This window comes from Tamandua tetradactyla, chromosome 10 (assembly GCF_023851605.1).
Source record: "Tamandua tetradactyla isolate mTamTet1 chromosome 10, mTamTet1.pri, whole genome shotgun sequence".
In the NCBI taxonomy this organism is placed as follows: Eukaryota; Metazoa; Chordata; class Mammalia; order Pilosa; family Myrmecophagidae; genus Tamandua; species Tamandua tetradactyla.
In genome coordinates, this window is record NC_135336.1 from 83,194,403 (window position 1) to 83,217,054 (window position 22,652).

Sequence of the window (22,652 nt, forward strand, 5' to 3'; positions counted from 1 at the left end):
ACAAAAAATAGTTTCTCTAAGTGGATTGTTTTCTTTCTTTCATCCAGAGGAATAAAAGGTGAACAAGGGCAGCTTACTATACAGATAAACTAAAGTTAAATTTCTCAGTCAAAGTTGCATTTTGGATACTTCATTTCCAGTATCCTTGGAATCATAACCCTCAGCATAAAGTATTAGTATTGTATTGACAAAATGCATATGAGTTAAATAAATGTTACTCAGGGTCAGAAACTGAAGTGACCTATTTATTGATATTGATATTCAATATTAGAATTTTCCTGTCCATACACTAACAAACTTTAAAATAAATTTAAGAATGTACTATGTTTATTAATAAGGAGAGTCAGTAATGACAACTAAGTAATTAACCAAAAATAAATCTATAAATCGAATCAGTACAAATAAAGTATCTGTCAAACTGATATAGAATATATTTGGAAGAACACAGCTCAAGTAATGCTCATGATAAATCTGTAAAAAAAAGCGATAATATTTTTCAAACAGGCATTGCTAAAAAGTTTTAATATAGAGATCAATGATCAAAACATATTCAAAAATAAGCTAATACCTTTGGAAATTTACTAAAAGACAGAAGTCACATTATCAATTAAGAAAGATATTTTTCAAGAATTGTATTGGGAAAATTTGCTTTCTATGTGTTACATGCAAAAATAAATGTGTTACATGAAGATGTTATGTGAAAATTAACATTTCAGAAATGAAACAAAAGTAGTACTTACCTTAAATTAAGCAAATAAATTATAGATGTAATAAGTCTATTCAAAAACAAAAAAGTAGAAGAAAAATAAGCAGAGTATTTTTAACATGTCATAGGAAGGAAGAATTTTTAGAGTGAATCCTAAAAATTAAAAACAATCAGAAAAGATTAATGTGTTTATATTATAATATAAAATGGAGTATAGAGAAACTTAATTTTTATCAGAAATAAGCACTAGCTTAGGAGAAAATATTTCCAATATATGAATCATTGTTTTAATATTCAAAATACAATGAGGACTATGAATAATATAAATCATCATAATGAGGCAAATTATATCATGATCATATCTAGCACTGACTTAAATTTATATAGCTGATGTTTGTTTACATATTTTATCTTCATTGACTCATTTAATCCTCCCAACCATAATATGAAGTAAATACTTTCATTATCCTCATTTGTGGAATGAATTGCTGTACATTGTATCATGAAAACACTGGCACAGGTACAATATAAACTTTCAGCAAATGACTGCTTTATTACTTACACAGCACAAAGGGTCAAAAAAAACTGGTGAAGATATCCATCCCATCATGGTTATTTGCCAGAAATGTTGACTGCATGTGTTAGGGTGGGTGGACGGCAGCTCTGCATACAGTACTTCAATCGGCATTTTAGTAGAAGAGGAGAGATCATACGCCAATCTAATGTTGAATATTTATACACCCCAGAGGGTGGGGGCTTTGCTACTGAAAGTGCCACTCTAATAAGCAACAGGGGCTTCTAGTTCCTGATTTGAGGTTCAAGGTATGGTCGACCCTTTTCATTAGACCTGACACCTCCCCAGGACTATGGAATAGAAACATACTGAAACATTTACGCACAATAGAGAAGGAGCGGGGCAGACTGGAGGGGAGTTATGACCACTGAGCCTGTGTGTGACATTTCAAGCACCATTATTTAGTTCCTTTTGATGCTGCACAAATTGCTTGGCTCCATCATATTTTTCAGCGTTTTGGAGGTCATCAGTTTTTTGCTGTAGACTTTGAAAAGATTTTGCACAATTGCAACCCAGCAGTTTCATGTTGGGGACCCTGATTTGTACTTCTTTTTCCTTCCCAGAAATTCTCTGGTATATCTAGGTATGGAATGACCCAAGAAACATAAGAAAGATTGAGCATGTGTGCATTAACCCCAAACCAATTGGGAATGGGGAGATCCTTGGTAAATGCTTCCCTCGTTTCAAGAGCTACAAGAGGGCAAATGTGTTGGGACCACAGAGTAACTATGGAGTATGAAATAAAATGAGGCTGAAGAGTAAAAACCAGGATATGTGGGAATTTTGTAGAACTGTTAACAGTTGCTCATGAGTCTAAAAGTAATGGGAAACACAGCAACGTTTTAAAGTGTCTGGATAATATTATCAGGCCTGCATTTTACTAAAGGTAATAACAGCAGGTATGGGATTTACAAAAAGGTGGAAGACATATGGGAGCAGTCTGGAAGAAAGTATGCAAGTCTGAATTAGGAAGAACAGATATTAAACTATATATTATAATGTACAGTAAATACAAAGATAATAGTATGTTGGACTAGAACATTGACAATAGAAAGAGAACTGTAAAGACTGGATGTTCAAACAAACAAATGTGTAGATAGATGGATAAATATATACATTAATTTTTCATGCAACTATCAATTAAAATTTCTTGATAAATCAGTTCTCTAATTTGTTTTCTGCAAAACAAGTGGATGCAAATAGTCAATTTCATAATACATTTGAATAGAAAATGTCAATTTCTGGTGACAAATTACCAAAATTTAAAGGCAGATAACCACTTTCTTTCAGAACAACATGATTTCTAAGGTGATGATTAGACATTCTTTTCTGTTGCAAAAACAAGCAGGATTATGGGAGTGATAAATAATATACTGACCTAAATATACATAAAAATATTAATTCTATGACAAAATGCTACCCAGTTATAAGAATGTTTCATGAAAATTGAAAAATATTCACATGCTTTAGGGCAATATCTAACCAAGCTCACTAAAATGCTATTTTTAAAAATGCAGTATTGAATAAAATCTTTCTTAATGTGCTATTCTGATGTGGGATGCTTTTTCACAACTTGTCCCAGTTAGGCAGTGTCATTTTGATTCAAGAATTTTCAATAGCTCAGCAATTCTGTTCAACAAGTAAGTTCATACTGAATATTTTGTAAGCGCTGTTTTTGTATCATATTCCACTGCCCAATCCCTTGAAATGAGTCAGAAACTTCCAAATAAACTACGTTAAAAAAAAGAAGAGGAAATCTGCAGCAGAAGGAGGGAGGCAAGAAATTTTGAAAACCATATCTACCATGACTATTTTTAAATCAGACTCAGTGGGCCTGAAAGTTGATTATTTTCCTAGGCAAGGAGATATATATACTATGAAAACTTTACTGGAAGTAAAGGAAGTACAGGACTACCCATTATTTCTGGCATAAGGGCATATATTACACAATTCGTTTACACTTGCAATTTATCTGCTATAAATATAAGCATTAGCCATAACAGCATCAATTCTACTACATTGTAGCCATAAAAAACAATCCTATCACATGGGTAGGGTACATTCTAGGCAGACCTGCATGCACCCACATACACACACACATGCAAATATATGCCTTTTTTTAAGTTTAAAGCACTTATTTTACTATAGAAAAGAAATGTACATTTCATTTAAAAAATTACAGTGGAAACCATTTCTATAGCATCCATCACACTCAAGGCAACTGTTGCTAACATGTATATGCAGGATGTGTTTGTGGACACAGCAGTTGTGGGCAGCTTCCTGCCCCAATATGGGTACATCCCAACGCCTGCTGGAGAATGCAGACACCACTGAGAATGGCCAATTCTGCACTATCTCTTTCTGAGTTATTCTCTTACCAATCATCCATCTAACAATAATAATTCAGATATATGTAAATGATCCATCTGCTTTTATGATAATCGTATCTCCTGTCCAAAGTGAGGGTTCTGTCAAGAATAAGATTATTTTCCCTTTTTCTGGAAGACTACTTTCTTTTGTTTTGAACATGAATGCCTGGAAACAAAAGGTCTAATAGAGTGTGCTTATGCTACATTGCAGTTAGCTCCAGTTTATGACAGGCAATGCAAATATCTGTGATAGAATTAGAAGTAATACTTAGGGTATCTTTTTTATTGTTAAAAATGAAAATAAATAAAAACAAATTAGTTCCTGAAGATGCGTTTAGTGACTTCTCACATTATTGAATAAAACTTTATATTAATGATATATGTGGTTTTAGGATTATTAGAAAGAACTGAGTCAGAATTAATAGATATCATTATATTATTTACGGGTCCACGAATATCCAAAAACATATCCTGTGACAGTTCGGAATTTCTGTCTTCGTTAAAAAAAATCCCTTAGCTAATGAGCATTGGATGTTTACTATAACGCATATATGAAAATCTGGATTATGTGGGATATACAAAGGGAAATTCTCAGTTGAAACTCAGTTTTTATTTCTGATATATTAATCAACCTCATTACATAAAATTAGATTTCAAGTGTTCATTTTACTAGGCTGTATTTTTTTAATTTATTTTATTTTATTCTTTTAAATATCAAAAAACACAAAACAAATGCAAACATTCCTATTTCGATCTTCCGCCCTACATATATAATCAGTAATTCACAACATCATCACATAGTTGCATATTCATCATTATAATCATTTCTTGGAACATTTGCGTCTATTCAGAAAATAAATAAAGTGAAAACAGAAAAAAATGTTTACATACCATACCCCTTACCCCTCCCTTTCATTGATCACTAGCATTTCAAACTAAATTTATTTTAACATTTGTTCCCCCATTATTTATTTTTATTCCATATGTTCTACTCGTCTGTTGACGAAATAGATAAAAGGAGCATCAGACACAAGGTTTTCACAATCACAGTCACATTGTGAAAGCTATATCATTATACAGTGATCATCAAGAAACATGGCTACTGGAGCACAGCTCTACATTTTCAGGCAGTTCCCTCCAGCCTCTCCATTACATCTTGTATAACAAGGTGATATCTACTTTAATGTGTAAGAATAACCTCCAGGATAACCTCTCGACTCTGTTTGGAATCTCTCAGCCATTGACACTTTGTTTCATTTCACTCTTCCCCCTTTTGGTGGAGAAGGTTTTCTCAATCCCTTGATGTTGAGTCTCAGCTCATTCTAGGATTTCTGACCCACGTTTAGGCTGTATTATTTTGATATCTCAAATGATCCAATCGCCATTGTGTAGTAAATCAATACCGAATTACATTAAAAATGAAAATTAGAAATGCATGGTCAGCTAATAAAGTTTGTAAATGACCTTCTTAAATGGTTAAACACACACATGCACACACATGTGCAGGCACATGACACAACATCTTTTTACGTTGTTACATCTCCTGTTTGGAAAAGTGATATACCACTTTTACTCATATAAACACCCTAATCATATTTTTCTTTTTATTTATGAAACTCATGTATCAGAGGGAAAAAAATAGATTATGAGACTTTTATTCTTGATGGTTTTCAAAGTGGATGAAGAATATAGCAATAACACAACAAATAAATATGTGTGTGTGTTTTAAGGGAAATCATAATAAAAATAAAGATTAAAGAGTGGTAAATACAGTACAGATTCAAGAACAGAAATCTAGACCTATTAAAAAAAACAAAGTACTGAGATAAAGCTATATGTGTGTGTGTATATATATATATGAAAATTCAGTAACTATTAATGGTGGCATTATTAATAATTGGTGATGGAATAGGTAGATTTCAGGATAGTGTTGAAACTGAGCTTATTCCACCAGGGAAAGTAAAAATATCATCCTAACTAATACAAAATATGGACAGGTCTGATAGATTATTACGGCCCTCAATGTCAAAAACAAAACTGTGCAATTATCATAGGAAAAGGATTTAATGAAAATTATATCAAAATGCATAAAATCATAGAGCAAAATAATGATGATTTTGGTTACATCAAAAATCATGTTCAGAGTTTCGATTTGGGAAAATGGAAAAGCTTTGGTATTGGATGGTGGTGGTGGTGGCACAACATTGTGATAGCAACGAACAATGCTGATTATATATTTAAATGTGGTTAAAAGAAGAAATATTAGATTGTGTATATGGTAATAGAATACAAACTTTTTTAAAACTCATGGAACTTCACAACACAAAGACTTAACTATTAAACCATGGACTAAAGTTAATAGTACAAATATTAAGAGTGCTTTAATCAATTATAACATATATATTACAACAATAAAAGATGTTAGCAATAGGGTAGTGCGTAGGAATCCTGCATTATGTGCATGCTTGCTCTGTAAACACAAAACTTCTTTAATTAATAAAAAGTCATATTCAGGGTGGGCAACGGTGGCTCAGTGGCAGAGTTCTTGCCTGCTATGCCAGAGACCCGGATTTGATTCCTGGTGCCTGTCCACGATAAAAAAATAATAAAAGTTCATATTCAATGAATGACATCATGAATAAAGTCAACTGACAGTTGATAGTACAAAAGAAGATATTTGTCATGCAAAAAAATTTTATGGAATTAATATCTCAGATATAAAGAATATTTTACAAATCAGTAGAGAAAAAGCAGAAAACACTTTATAAAATTTTGTAAAACTTTAAAAAATGGAATTTAAAAAGTAAATTCTCTTGTGCTGCTGCAACCAATGACCAAGAATATTTTTTCTTTAAACAACGCAAACTTATTCTTACAATTATAAATGTTAGAAGTCTATCGATCAGTCTCACCGGGTTAAGGTCAAGGTGTTGCCAGGTCTGCTGCCTTCTGGAGGAACCCAAATGCCTCTAGAGGCTTCCTGCATCCCCGGTTCATGGCCTTCCTTGTTCTTCTTATAATCAAGCTCTTATTTCTTATGATCACATCTCCTATTACTGATTCTAATGGTTCTGTCTCCGTCTAGTAAGAAAACTTATGGGCCCACCTGGATAATCAAGGATGGTTTCCCCATCTCAAAATCTTCAATCTCATCTGGAAAGCCTCCTTAACCATATGCAGAAACAATTCAAAGATCACAGACATAAGGACCTGGGCAACTTTAAAGTATGTGTATGTGTTGTGGAAAGAGAGAGGCACGTAATTTAGCACACCGCATTAGGGGAAAAAAAAACAAGCATCCAGAAATGAATGGTAATAAAGAAAAATTCTAAGTAAAACAAAGAGATGCCATTTTACATGCATTGGACTCAAAAACATAGAAATCCCAACAAAGTCAAGTGTTTGAGGGAATGTTGGAAATAAGAAATTCTCAGACACCAGTGATGTGGCCATACTACAGAACCATTCAAATTTTCACTGTCAAAATGAAATCAAAATATGAAAATGACTCTGCCATATCACTCCTGATTATACTTTTCTAGGATATTATCACACAAGTTCATAAACTTTTGTTAACAAAGTGTTCATAATAGCACTGTTTTTTATGTTGCTGTCTGGAACCATTCAACAGTCATCACTGACAGAGGAAAAAACATTCTGGAAGAGAACTGTGAAGTGGGGGGAGGCAGCAGTTAGAAACAAATGATTAGATATTCACAGGGCCACTTGGAAGGACTTTAGTAGATTCTATATATGATATACATATATGTATATACATATATATTTACAACTTCCCATTGTTCACTATTCATAATTTAATTTTACAAAATTGCAATATTTGTTTCTGTGCATATGGATCCATGGTATTAAAAACTAGCACTTTATATGACAGAAAATATCTCTGTGGCAAAGAAGAGATTCATAGCAACTAAAATCCCTCCAATACTTAAGACATTTTCAGTTAAGAAATCTAGCGATGACCTTCAAATTGCAAATAAAAATTTTCCTAATTTTTTAAATATTGAAATTAAATTAATATTACCCAGCATATTTAGGTATCTGGCAGACTTTTGAAAGTAAATGTCATTGCACAGTATCCAGTCAGCACAGTGAAGTTTCAGGCATTTTTGTAGTTATCAAACATATTTTTAATCATGCAAATGGTTATCATGTGCCTTCACTCCAGGCATATACAATTCTGATTGATGTAGTGAGAGCCACGTGCAGCTTTTGAGAGCACTGAAGTTTGGAACTTTATTGTGTGTTCAGAATATCTTTGAAGTCCAGTTTCTGTGGAGAAATATGGCATTAAAAAAGTAGCTTTTAGGGGCTTATTCCTTACTTTTATCCACTGAGTTAAACTGCCTGTTTAACTGTTGCAAACTGTTGCAAAGCACAACACAGGTAGTGAGTAGCTGATTTCTAAAGGATTGTTTCAGTTGCTTTCAACACCAAATTCAAAGCCTCAAGGATCCATCATGCCAAACTGTTCTCTTCTCTTTTTGAACATTACCATACGTGAGTAACTTTTATTCAGCTGCAAAAGTAGAAGATATTTTATTCATGTTAATGTTGTAAGCTAAATGTATTACTTTCAAGAGAATTGTCTACAAAAATCATCAACAGAACAAAAAGTCATTAGTGAATTTTATTTTTAAGTTATAACTCAATAGAAAACACAATTTAAAAAAATTCATCATTATGCATTTGGGCTTATTTTGATAAATATATTTTCATTCTTAACAGATAAACACCCTTGAATTTATTCCTGCATCCAGAGATGGGACCTTAACAGGGTCAATATAAGCTACTTCCAAAAGGCAAGCAACTTTTACCTCCGGAGATCACAGTAATATAAACTTTTTATCATAGGATATAATATACATAAATTGTAATATACAATTAAATAAAATCAAGTGTTAATATGAAACAAAATCTTTGAATGTTCTATGTTATCTTGAATAACGGGACTACATTTACCTAAACATCAATTACCAGATGAAATATAGTAGAGGCTACAACTGATGAGAGATTTACAAAGAATCAAAACATACAAATAATTAGAAGTTTATAGATTCTTCAATGAAATGTGTAATTTTATAGGAATAATCCCACTTGTTCCCAGAAATAAAACTACCAATATTACATAGAACTTCCACAATTATATGAAGCCGTCATAATTTCCCATTTGAAAGAATAAATGTAATCTAAGTTAAATAGCATAAGTATTGTCTTTTCAGCTAACTCTGAGTTTCATTTTGGAGCACAATTAAGTTGTGCTCAGGCATCTCTGAAGCTTTCCAGAAAAATCTTTGTTGTTTTTGGTGCTTTAGTCCTGTTACCTTGATACAGACTCATGCTCTAGGCAGTTCATATAGCATGAGATAATAATCCATCTCGACCATAACTGGAGGAAAATGTTGAAGCAGCAATAAAGAAATTGGACTTTGGGGTGCAAGGGTAGTTCAGTGGTAGAATTCTCACCTGCCATGCGGGGTCCCGGGTTCGATTTTCAGCCCACGCACTTCCCACGACAAACAAACAAGCAAAGAAAGAAAGAAAACAAACAAACAAAAAACTTCAACAAATGGTGCTGCAACAACAGGGTACTCACATGGAAAACAAATGAAATGTGACCCCTGTAATAGAGCACACAAAAATGTTAAAAAAACAAAAAAAAAGAATAGAAATTGGGCTTTTGACAGAAGAAAAAAGAAATTGCATGTAGATTTTCCACCAGAAGCAAACATTTACATTCAAGAAAATTTGAGGCTGTATATGCAGTGTCAGGCTTGAAATTCTCATGTTCAGAAGACAGGAAATAGAATGTTAAAATAGAAGCAAAAAGGGGAGCTGAAACAAAATCAGGGACACAGTTTTGTGACCTTTTAATTGTATATACCACAGAAAATCACCAGTTCTGCTACCTTAATCATCCCTGCCATAATTCCCTCACAATTAAGTACCATAACTAGAGAACCAAGTTGCAAAGCTTACTTCCTCTCAGTTATGTCTTGTCTCTGAATATCTAATAGAAAGCATCCATTTTCTCCATTCCATTCTCTTCTATACTTCTCTGTATTCCTGGACTGATTAATGGATTCCTGGAACTCTGGCTTCAGATTTATTTCAGTCAGTGAGAGATAACAGTAAGAGAGCACAAAGGCAGAGGAGAGTGAGGAGCCCCCATCTGTGTGGGATTGACACCAGCTGACTACACACCTGGTCTTTATATGTACCGCTCCTCTTCTCCAGGGTTTATTAGCTCAAACTTACCCTTGTCCCATCAGGCCTAAAGCTTGTAAACCTCCACCCAGAATCCTATTTCATCCCAGCCACACACATTCATAATCTTGCTTCAAACTTTACTACAGTCCTTCAACATCTTTGTAAATAGTCCTTCTCAAATGAACCAACTTGAGAGTGTCACCCAATTCCTGTCAGGACATGAAAAATCAGATGTTGAGGTTGTGTTGTTATGGTTTCTCCAATATCTACCTTAATACAATCTTTATATTTTTCACTGAGGAAAAAGTACAATGTAGAAAATATTAGTAATATAAAGAAAATTATGTGAGACAATGAAATGGACAAGATGACAAAATCTTCCCTTTATATTTAATGAATTACTATTAAAATTTTGAGATTTCATTATTGTTCACTGGAAACTTTCTCGTGAAAACAGAATTTGCTATTTGTTCTGAACAGCCTAGCAAACTAAAACAATAGGAAAGATATTCAACAAATTCAAAACACTTTCATGAACTCTTAGCAAACTAGGAATAGATGTGGTGTTCCTCAATTTGATAATGAATCTTACAGCTGACATAATACATAATGGTGAGAAACTAGATACTTTCACCCTAAACTCAGGAAAAGGCTAGGGAGTATGCTCATATCCAACATAGTAGTCATTCAACATAGTCCTGGCAGAATTAGCTAATGCTATAAGACAAGAAAAAGAATAAAACTTGCACAGATTTGTAAGGAAAAAGTAGAGCTGTTTTCATTGGCACATGCCATAATGGAAAAACCCTTAAAATTCTACCAAAAGAGCTACAAAACTCCTGGGACTATTAAGAGAATATAACAAGATACATGATACAAAGGCAAGATAGAAAAGTCAAGTACTTTCCTATAAATCTGTAATAAAAATTGAAATTTGAAATCAAAATGGCAATACCATTTACAATAGCACCAAACTTTAATGCTAAATATATAAATACATATGCAAGAAACAATGAAAGCTGGATTACATAAAGCAAAGAGGATCTAAATAAGATGGGATAATTTCTATATTCATGGATTGAAAGACTCAATGTACTTAAGATGTCAATTCTCACTAACATAATCTATAGGTTCAATACATACCCAATCAAAATCCTAAGGTAAGACATTTTATAGATATCCACAAACTGATCCTGAAGTTTCATGGGAAGCAAAAGATCTAAAATAACAAACACAGTTGAAGATGAAGATTAAATTTGCAGAACCTATACTTCCTAATTACAAAATTTAATATGAAACTCTACAGTAATCAAGAGATTTTGATCCTGGTGAAATGATCATTACATAGATGAATGGAACATAATACATAGATCTAAATGTAAATTTTAGATTTACAAAATTTCTATAAGAAATCATAAGACAAAATTTATGCAATTTGTGTTTGATGATAAAATACCAGAAGCACAAAGCATTAAATGATACATTGTAATTTAATTTAAAACAAGCTAAAATGCACTGCTGCTCCATGAAAATACTTTAAGAGGATAAAATGACAAGTTTCAAACTGCTAGGAAATATTTACAAAACACATCCGATAGTTAACTTGTATTCAAAATATGCAAAGAATCCTTTAAATCCATAGAAAGAAAACAAATAAAACAATTTAAAAGTGAGTAACAGATCTGAACAGAGACCACATTTAAAAAGATGTACAGATGGTAGATATATGAAAAGATGTTCAATATCATTTATCATTGGTGAAATGCAAATTTAAGCAACAGTGAGATACCAGTACATACCTAACAGAATGGTATTAATGTCCAAAAATGACAATACAATTGCTGGCAATGAAGAGAAACAGGAACTCTCATTCAAAGCTCCTGGAAATGAAAATTTTCACAGCCAGTTTGCAAGACATTTGACCAATTTTTGCAAAGGTAATATAATTGAACTATACTGTTCAGCTATCATGGCCCAATTTATGACATTCTGGAAAATGCAAAATATAGAGATGGTAATAACATCAGGGCATGCCAGGAATTGGCTGGATGGGGAAGGAGTTATGTATGTGAAGCATTATGAAATTTTAAAGGGGTGAATCTATTCTATGTGAAACTGTAATGGTGGTTATGTGGCACTGTGCATTTACCAAAAGTCACAGAAGTTTACAGCATAAAAAGAAAACTTAACAGATGCAAAATAAATAAATAAATTCACTTATAAGTTGTGGGTATCCAAGAATGTAATGCAGAATGTGATAGCAAGAATCTGCTACAAATGTATGAAACATTGACAGTGAAGGGGATGAGGGAATAATTACGCTTTGCTAAATCATTTTAGAAATGAGTGTTGTCTATAAGAAAAAGGTAAAAATGGAAAATGCATATTCACTGCACTGTAGCTTATGAAGTTTTCCCAATGGAATACTGGTAGACAATTTTGAAACCACTATGTATATATACTGCTACTGAACAATTGTATAAATACTTGGTGAATAGTGAGAGCCAGATTTTTCCACTTTTGTTGTTGAAAGTTACAGACAAGCAAAGGGAACACATAAGAATGATTCCTGTGATAATGGATTAGACTGAAGATCTCAGTATGAATTCATGTCTAGCTTTATCTAGCTACAGAACTGCATATAAACTATTATAGATAGTATGTGTGTGTCTGTGTGTGTGTGTGTGTGTGTGTGTATGGGTCAGTATACAAATGCGTATTTCCTTTTCTGACAAGAGAAAAGGAAGGACTAAAAGCAAAGACACTGCTGTATCAATGAACAAGCTTGCCCCCATATTTTGATTCCTTATCCATTTCTCCAATGAAACAGTCCAGAGCCCTTGGGGAGATTAACGATTCTAGGAATTGGGCAGAAATATACAAAATAAGTCTGAAGCATCTTGTGTTTCTTAAAAGAATGGAAGTGTTCCCCAAATCCCGCAATGGTGGGGTGTGCCATGTGGATAAAGGAGCCAAATGGAAAAGCTTCCAATGGCCAATGTTTTAATAAATTATGCTACAAAGTAAATAAAATAGTATTAGGTTATAACTTAAAGTGCAAGATAAATGTCCATTTTTTGCACTGATTTAAATAAATGTTTGAATGCATAAATAAATCAATGTGAATAGATAATTTTCTTATACAAAAGGATTCCAACTAATTTATGTTACGTTATGTTATGCTATGCTATGCTATGCTATGCTATGTTATGTTAAAGTGCTTTGTCCTTAAAGAATTGGAGCATAATTCCCCACTTCTTAAGTATGGGACTGTGCCTAATGATTTCCTTCCAGAGTGTACAGAGTGGAAAATGAGAAAAAAGAATGACTTTACTGAGGGGAAGCCTAACAAACCCTACCTTACCCAGGTGATAAAGCTTAAAATCAAACATGATGCCACATTGATAGTATGTATTCTGGATTTAATGAGATGATAATGGAAGCTTATGACTGCAGTCTTCTTCCCAAACCATGATACCCTAGTCTAATCATAAGAAAAGCACCAGAAAAATTGCAATTAATGCACATTTTATAAAATATATGATATCAATAATCAAAACTGTCAAGGTATTCAAAAGTGAGAAAAGTCTGAGACTCTGTCACATGAAAAGGGAGCCCAAGGAGACATGATGACTAAATGTAATGTGGCATACTGGATAGGTTCTTTAAACAGAAAAAAGATATTGGCTAACAACTAACAAGATATGAATAAAAGGTGAACTTCAGTTAATTGAAAAATAATCTGTACATTTTTGGCAACTTTGAGAGAACAAAACAGCACTTCACAGAATTTCTATTTAATTTGAATGTAGAGGTTTGGAAATGGATAGTGCTGATGGTAGCACAATATTGTGAGCATAATTAGCACCAACTTATTTAGGTGAATATGGCTAAAAGGGGAAATTTTAGGTCATATAAGATATAAGAATAAAGATTAAAAGATAAACCAGGCTGTACTACACAATGAACCCTGTTATAGATGATGGACTGTATAGTTAATAGTGCAATTGTAAGAATGTTCTTTCATGGATTGTAACAAACATATGACACTAATACAAGGTGTTGATAATAGGGTGGCATATGGGAAAAATGCACCTAATGTATACTATGGAAGACAGTTAATTCTGCTACTTTAGTAATCTTTCTTCCATTGTAACAAAGGTAAGTACAATGAAAAAAATGTCCAATTATTTAAAAAAATGCTATCATCAATTCTAACAAATGTTCCAAACCAATGCAAATTGTTGCTGGTGGGTGGTGTATGGGAATCCTGTATTTTATTATGATTGTTCTGAAACACACAACTTCTCCAACTGAAAAAAAAAAAAAAAAGCAGCACTGAGCATCTGGACTTTACATTCTATGAGGACAAGAACTATACATGTCACTCAATGTTATGTTTGCGTTTTTTTTGTTTAATATCCTTTCATGCACTGTATGTCAATCACAACAACCAAAATCCTTCCTGATTTTGTCATTGTGCCCCTAGAATAGAGCAGGTGCTGAATAAAAATTGACTAAATGAATAAAAATGCATTAAATGAGTGAGTACATGGTCTAGTGAAATTACTAAATAAATTAATTTCACTTAAATGTATACAGATGCTTAGGATATAGAAAAAGTATACACAAAACATCTCAGAAAGATAGAAGTATCCATTGTCATAAAAATGCCCTATGTCCCATGATAATATATATATTTAATGAAATGACAGGAAAGTACTGACCAGAGTGGTAGCATGAATATCAAGACATTGCATTTGATTTTAGTTTATATTTTGATTTGTTTTTAAGTCAAGAGTTGATCATGTTTCCAGAAATCAAGGTTGCAAATTCTTCAAAAAGGTCAAGGATATTAAGGAGGGGGTATAAATACTAGGTTTAGAAGTAATTTTAATGTCATTGGCAATGAAGAGAAGAGAAAAAAGTGTTGATAAAGTTATACCATCATAACTTTTCAAAGTAAAAGTAATTTTCTCTGTTTCATCTGTGAAGTAGGAAGCAAAGATATAAACTCCAAATTAGATAGTAAGGTTGAGAAAAGTGAAGAAAATGATGATCAGAATAAAAAGGCAAGAGATATTTCCTTGGATCTTTCAATATTTGGTCAGACTAGAAATCATGAAATTTTAAATAATATCATTTAGAAAATGCACTTATTTTCTCAACAGTACTCAACCTTTCAGTTTTGGTTTCATTTCATGGGAAAATTTAGATTGACCCAGGTTTGCGGGTTGTCAGGCATCTGAAATTAAAAATCTGGCAGCAAAGAAGCAGAGGATATGTGTGAGAAAATCATGGAAATTAAGGACAGGAAGTCTTAGCTAGATTGATGATGTAGTAAGGATTGCTTGATAGAGAGATTAAATAAAGAGGCTGAAGTCTCTAAAAGGCTAAGATAGAGAGCTGACCTAAAGTTATGTCTCTAAAACTTCAAGAAAGAGGAAGATAGAGTGCTTTTGTTTGCTTGTTTTTAATATCAAATATATTACAAAGCAATGCTTTTGTAAAATATATGAATATGAAAAAATATATATGCATGGATACTATAGTGATAAGGCCCCTAGTCTTTTCCTTTCAATTTCTGTGCTTAAAATCAGTTTGTTAATTTGCACTGGTCAACATGACAAATTAGTATAATCAGGATGATGGAGATGATTTTCAGTGGGGAGAAAATAATTGAAAACTAAATTTAGCCTATTGCGCAGGAAGTAAAGTGGGACAGGAAGTAAAGTGAGAGAGGTAGGAGAAAAAGCAAGAGTGAGGGGAGGGTGGTAGAGCCACAGCTCTCAAATGAGTAAACATTTTTGCAGGAGGTGAGGGGACGAAATTATCTGGAAAGTGAATTTGAAAGGAAAGAAAAAGGCCTCCTCCTAAACTTTCTTAGTTTTTTCCATGGCTACTATAATAAATATGACTAACTGGTAGGATTAAACAAGAAGTACTTATTATTTCACAGTTTGGAGACTAGAAGTCTAAAATCAAGGTGTCAAGCGGATCATGTTTTCCTGGATTTTGTGTAGTGTTTTAGTGGTAGCTTGCCAACAATTCAAAACTCAATCTCTAACTCTGTCTTATGGACATCTATCGCCTTCCGACTCCTACTACTGTCTGCATTTCTTCTGCTTATAAATATTCCAGTGATACTGGGTTAGGGTCCACCCTGATTCAGTTTGAATGGCCTCTTCAAAGATCTTATTGCAAATGGGTTCACATACACAGGACTGGGGGCCAGGAACTGGACATGTTTTTGTGGGGGCGTGATTCATTCCGTGACCCCCTCATATCAAATACAGCATGTGAGATAATGAACATAGCCTGAAGTTCAGGGGAGATGTTATAGTTAGAAGATTATGAGTTTTAAGTTAAAAATGAGAGCTTTTAATAAAAGTAAGAGCTTTTAATAAAAAACAACAACATCAAAAGTAGTGTTCCAGAAGAATAATGGGGGGGAGGTGAGATGTATCAAGCTGATTCAGGGGAGGAGACTCACAGAATAGTAGTGGGTAAAAGTATGGGGAATGGGTAAGCAGAGAGGGAAACACATTGCGTGATGACCAAATGCGTGGTTTTCTTTGGCAAGCAGGCATTTTCTAGCTCTGAGTTTCCAGAGTAAGGGCGATAAGGAGGAAGATCCTAGGAGATTGCAGACATGGGCAAACAACACAGGGTCTTAGCATAGCTCTGCATAGGGCTTGTTAAATGTCTTTGCTTCTTAGAGTGAGGGGAACATGTTGTTCTTACCAAGATATAATGTTTCTGCTTTGTTTTAACTTTGTTTTTATTTTTTTTTCCTTCCATGATTTTTTTTTTTATCATTAAAGAAGCTGAGGGTTTACAGAACAATCATTAACAAAATATGGGATTCCCTGTATCACCCCACCAATAACAACTTGTGTTGGTGTGGAACATTTGCTACTATTAATGATAGCACAGTTTATAAATCATACCTTTTTTTTAATAGTAGTTACCTTTGTACAATTGATAAAAATTTACTAAAATAGTTATATCATCCATTGCTTATATTAAGTTTTTTTTCTTTCCTTTCAGACACCATTCTATTACCCTCTGGTATTAGTATAATACATTTATTATAATTCATGAAAGAACATTCTTATAGTTGTACTATTATTCTATGATCTCTTGATGCAGGCTCTTGATGCTAAAAATGATATCAGATATGATCAGATCACATCAGTTTATAATGTGATGTTATTTCTTAAGTTAAGATAAACTTTTTTAAGATAGAAAAACAATGCATATAATGAATCACATCCAAATACAATGTACTTGATGATATTTCTTCAGGTATCTTAGAATCTAAGCTGTGATTTCCATTTTATAACCTTCTATTTTCTGGTGAGGAGGCATCCAGGTAACTGTTCAAATGAAAGAGTTTTTATAGTAGCATTTGCTTACAGAAATGACTTAGGTTTAGCTCCATTCTGAAGTTTACAAATGATTGTCACTATCATAACTAATTTTCTTTTTATTAAAGGTGACAGATATCCTCATATTTTACTTTTGATTTTAAATTTCTTTCAAGTAAAGGCTCTAGGCAGCTTTTTCTGTGGAGAGAATTCAGGGACTAGCAAGGAAACTGAATATGATCACGTTTATAAATATTCAACATGCATAAATTTGTTTTCTCGTGTGCATATTAGGTGTGTAAGTGTTTTCAAGTATATATTACTTCTGCTAGTGAGAAAATAGACTTTTGTTTTTACACAGTCTGGCAAGGAAACACATTAATGGAGGATTCTAAAATATATAAAAATAGCCAAGATATTAATTAAAAGCTACTACAGTTTGCAACTGATTGATGACAATTTAACTGAAAATTTTCTAGGGCAAAAACGGTTCATGCTTTCAAATGTTATTCATTCCCAAACTTGTGCTTAAGCAGTTGAAGAAAGAGAAAAAAATTAGCTAATATGTAAAATTCCTCATAATTCATTGACTTGGAGTGTGTGAAAATAGAGACATGGTTTTAACTGCTAGACGTCTTTTGTCTGTTTCCCATGTTCTCTCAACCTCACACCAGTCCTTTTCTTTTCTGTCATATATTAGTATAATTTGCAAGCTATGCTTTCCAATTTCTCTTTCCAGATAATTTCTGTTAAGTTCCATCTGAGGAGATGGACAGAAGAGGTTATCTTTCTAAGCCTGCCTCAAACAAGGCAGTTACTGGCAGTGGGTGAAGTTTGGCATAGAAGCATTGCCATTGGGAGATTGTGGAATCTAGGCACCCAGCAAGGTCAAGGGCAAAGCATTTAAGCAATTCTAATTTTGTCTGACACAGCATCTCTTAGACATCTCTGTAGAAAATGCATTAACTGATATAGGTTTGTGATCTCCAACTTAAGGGTGTATCTGCTTCTAATCTCTAAAATTAATTCCTGTTTTGTTCGTCCATTTCTTTTCATACACATCTCCTCCCTATTTCTCTTTGCATTAAACTACCAATATTGGAACATTTTACTATATAATTTACTTCTTTGAAAATAAGAAATTAAAATATAAATGAAAATGTAGTATTTCTTGGAGTCATGCTATAAAGGTTTTTCTATAATATTATTTAACATAAATTAATATTGAGGTGTACACTTAATATGTGCCAAAAACTCTTTGAGGCCCATAGGAAACAGTGAATAAGCCAGCAAGGGGTCTCTGTTCTTTTGGAGCTAATATTGTAATATTATGAAATGCAAAATAGAAAATAATTGTAAAAGTGAATTATCTAGTCTACTAGGTATTAAATATAATTCATACAAATAAAAACATAAAATTGGGACAGGGCAAGTGGGAAGACCAAATGGAAAGGGGGACACATAAGTATACTGGAGATCAGAGAAAGGCTTCATTGTCAAGGTGAAGCCTTGAGCAGACACAAAGGAGATGTGAGTCAACCCTAGGAAAAGCCAGTGCAAATGTTGTAAAGTGGGATGGTGCTTGGCCAGGGGAGGGATTAGTGTCGCTGAAGTGTAGTGTGAGGTGAGAAGGAGGTGAGCTCACCAAGGGAGGAAGTGTTGGAAAGCAGCTGTTTTAAGTACATTGTCTTTCCTCTGAGTGAAATGAGGATTTTGGATTTTGAACACAGTGTTGACATTATACAACTTCCATTTTTTAAGGAATCTTTGTTTACTCTGCTGAGAATAGAATATAAGGAAGCAAGTGAAAAGTCAGGAAAACATTTAGGAAGCTTTTGTAGTAATAAAGGGGGGTGACTGACTGTGGTTCAGAGTAGAAGGGCAGCAATGGATGTGGTTTGAAACAGTGGGTGTTGGATACATTTTGAAGAAAACACAAGCTGAATTTCCCCTTCCTCAGTCATAGGAATAAAGACCTACAGTTTTGCCCAATTTTAAATACACACACAAACATGCGCACACACACACATCCATCCTAGTCATATCCATCCTATCATGACAAATGGAACAAGAACAGGGTCTCTAGGGGGAAACTAAGCCTTGTCATTCTATAGGAAACTGGTCCTGCTCATATCGTCCTTGGAGAAACTTTAAGTAACTCATTTTAAACTAGATTTCAATAAATCGACAATTTAAATTACTTTTGACAATGGCCTTCACTGACATTTATCTTCTTCAATCTCTAAAGTAAAAGTTGACTTTGTAAAAATAATATAGATAATCACTTTGGAGTCAATAATATACCTAAGAAAACTCTTCTTATGGAAGATTAAGATTCTCTTTTCAATATTTTTAGTATTAAGCTAATACAGGCAATGTTCCATTGTATCTCAATATGATTATGTTTATGATTAATTATAATCAGTTGGATGACTCTAACATGCTTTGTTGTTTACCCTAAGGAAAATAATCGTTAATGAAATTGAGTTTTGTTTACGAATTTGTATAAGAAACATTTGAGCCTAACAGACTTTTCTAATTGAAAAATAGCATGTTTTGTATTTTAAACTTATGAGAATTGTTGAGAGAGCTTAGAGAAATGATGCTAGGCAAATTATATCTATAATTTCTTATTTTACCTGAAAGAAGAAGATTGCTCTGAAAATTGGATGATTCCTTGTGCCAAACATAAAGCAGTAGAAATAAACCGCCATCTGTTCCTTCTAAGAACATTATAAAATTAAAGCTTAGAGTGAATTTCATTTTACTCTCTCATTCAGATTATGTAGAAGAAATTTTCCCAGATATTTTACAGATTCTACAGTATGCATCAGCAGCAGGTTTCTTCATCTACTCTTCAAAATAAATGAAGTAATCTCAGTAATAAGGAAGAGATGATGTAGCAGAACAACTGTTGGTTAAATAAAATATAGCAGCATCTAAATATAATATTTCTTGGGTCTTCCTAAACCAAGAAATGGAACATATTTATATACTTTTACTTCAATAAATTTTGAAGTGTTTATTCTTTATCTATTTTTTCTGAATGTACAAAATCAACAAGAAAGCATGATAACTACAACCCAGATAAGAAAAATAAACCCCACATTCATACACATGCATCAGCAACAAACACACACCTCAGGTGATATTCATTAGTACTTCCTATGTTGCCTTTTCACTGAATTATTCTTCTGCAAACTTTTCACTTATAAAATGAAAAAGTTAAGAATAAATTGCTTTTATTCAGGGCAGTGTGGTCATTCCACAGGAGGCTAAGTGTAAGGTTGCCATATGACCCTGCAACCCCATTATTAGGTATACACTTGGAAGTATTGAAAGTAAGGACATAAATGGGCATCTGCACACTGGTGTTTACAGTGGCAGTATTCATGATTTGCAATGGATGGAGGTGGCCTAAAGGTGCATCGAATGATGAATAGAAGGGCAAAAAGTGATGTTTAAATACAATGAAAGTCTGAATGGTCACTAATATGGACTAATTATAATGTGTAAACTGTGAGAATTGAATTTGAGAGCATAAGTTATCAGATGATGGAACATAGGCAGAGACTGGACAATTAATGCGTAAGGAGTACAGAATGTTCAATAAGACTTATTTTAAAGATTCCTAGATAATAGGCTCTTAGAGCATTCACAACTATTCCTGAGTTTTGTTATTTCTAAATTCTGAGATGCTGAGCTCTTTACATATGATCTGGCCATTTTCTGGAACTCTGGCCATCTATATGACACCCGAGACACAGAGATCTGTAGCTCTGAAAGCCAGCATTCCCCACCCAGCAAATGTTAAAGAAGCTGAAAAAGACATCAGACTTCAGTTAGATAAAGAATGAAGCAGATCTGGTTAGGACTAAAATAAATCAGAATAGAGGGCATAGGTTGATATTTCTGTATTTTAAAACTTCAACTTCTGTGTGTGACCAAAGGACAAGTATAAAATTTGGCACAAAATTTGTATTTTCTGTAGCACATTATCTAATTTAACCTATATGGGGAATGAGACCTTATTATTTTGTGCAGTTTAATGTAATACCCTGATACAGCTCAGAGTAATTGGGACATAAAATAAAGAGGTGTTTGTAAAGTTCCCTGAGGGACTGGGGAAACATGTGGAAATATTAAATTTCCCTACCTGGGGACTCTTGATATTCTTGCAAGCATTAGGGACTCTCAATTTGATAAGCCAGGCCCTCGATCTTGGCTTGCCCTTATGAAACATTCCTACAAAGAAGAAGTAAGCTTAGTCTTAGTGTGTCTAGTCACTCCCAGGAAACTTCTTCTGTATCTCAGATGTGGTCTCTCTCTCTAAGGCAACTCTGCAAATAAACTCATTCTCCCTCCTGCTTTGGGACATGACTCTCAGGAGTGTAAATCTCTCTGGCAACATGGGACATAACTCCCAGGGATAAAGCTGGCCTTGGCATCATGGAATTGAGAAAGACTGTGTGACCAGAAGTGGGAAAAGAAATGGAACAAAATGAATTTTTAGTAGCTAAGAGATTTCAAATAGAGTTGAGAGGTCACTCTAAAGGTTATTCTTATGCATTATATAGATATTACTTGTTAGTTTCTAGTGTATTAGAAGAGCTAGAAGGACATACCCAAAACTGTTTAACTGTAACCCAGACTTGATTCTTGAGGAAGTTTATCTTACCATTTAGCTTTTATCATGTGTGTTTGTGAAAACCTTGTGATTGAAACTCCTTTTATCCAGTGTATGGGCAGATGAGTAAGAAAATAAATACAAAAATACATAAATAATAGGGGGATGAGGGATATGATATGTTTCATGTGTTCTTTTTTTTTGCATTTATTTTTACTGTTTTGGAGTAATGAAAGTATTCCGAAATTGTGGTGATGAATACACAGCTATATGAAGATACTGTGAGCCATTGATTGTATACTTTTGATGATTATATGGCATGTGAGTATATTGCAATAACATTGCATATATAAAAATGAGAATATCTTTGTAACTGATTCAGTAACTATCTGCTTGATAATGATTAGTTAATTCAAGCTTTCAAAATTCTGGTTACGTGCCAGGTGTTTTGAACATTGCAACATAAATACGATATTCAGAAACTTTTAGTAAGTTATTTGGGATAAACAAGAATAAAGTTAATGAAAAATATGTATGTTAATAATAACATTAAAAGCATGCCAAGGGGAAAATAAAACAAGTGCCAAGGGGTGGTACGATGGTTTCTCAGGGTTAGAATTCTCACCTGCCATGCCAGAGATCCGGTTTTGATTCCTGGTGCCTGTCCAGGCAAATAAATAGATACATAGATAGATAGATAGATAGATAGATAGATAGATAGATAGATAGATAGATAATAATTTTTAAAAAATTAAAGAGTGCTAAAGTTCAACAACAA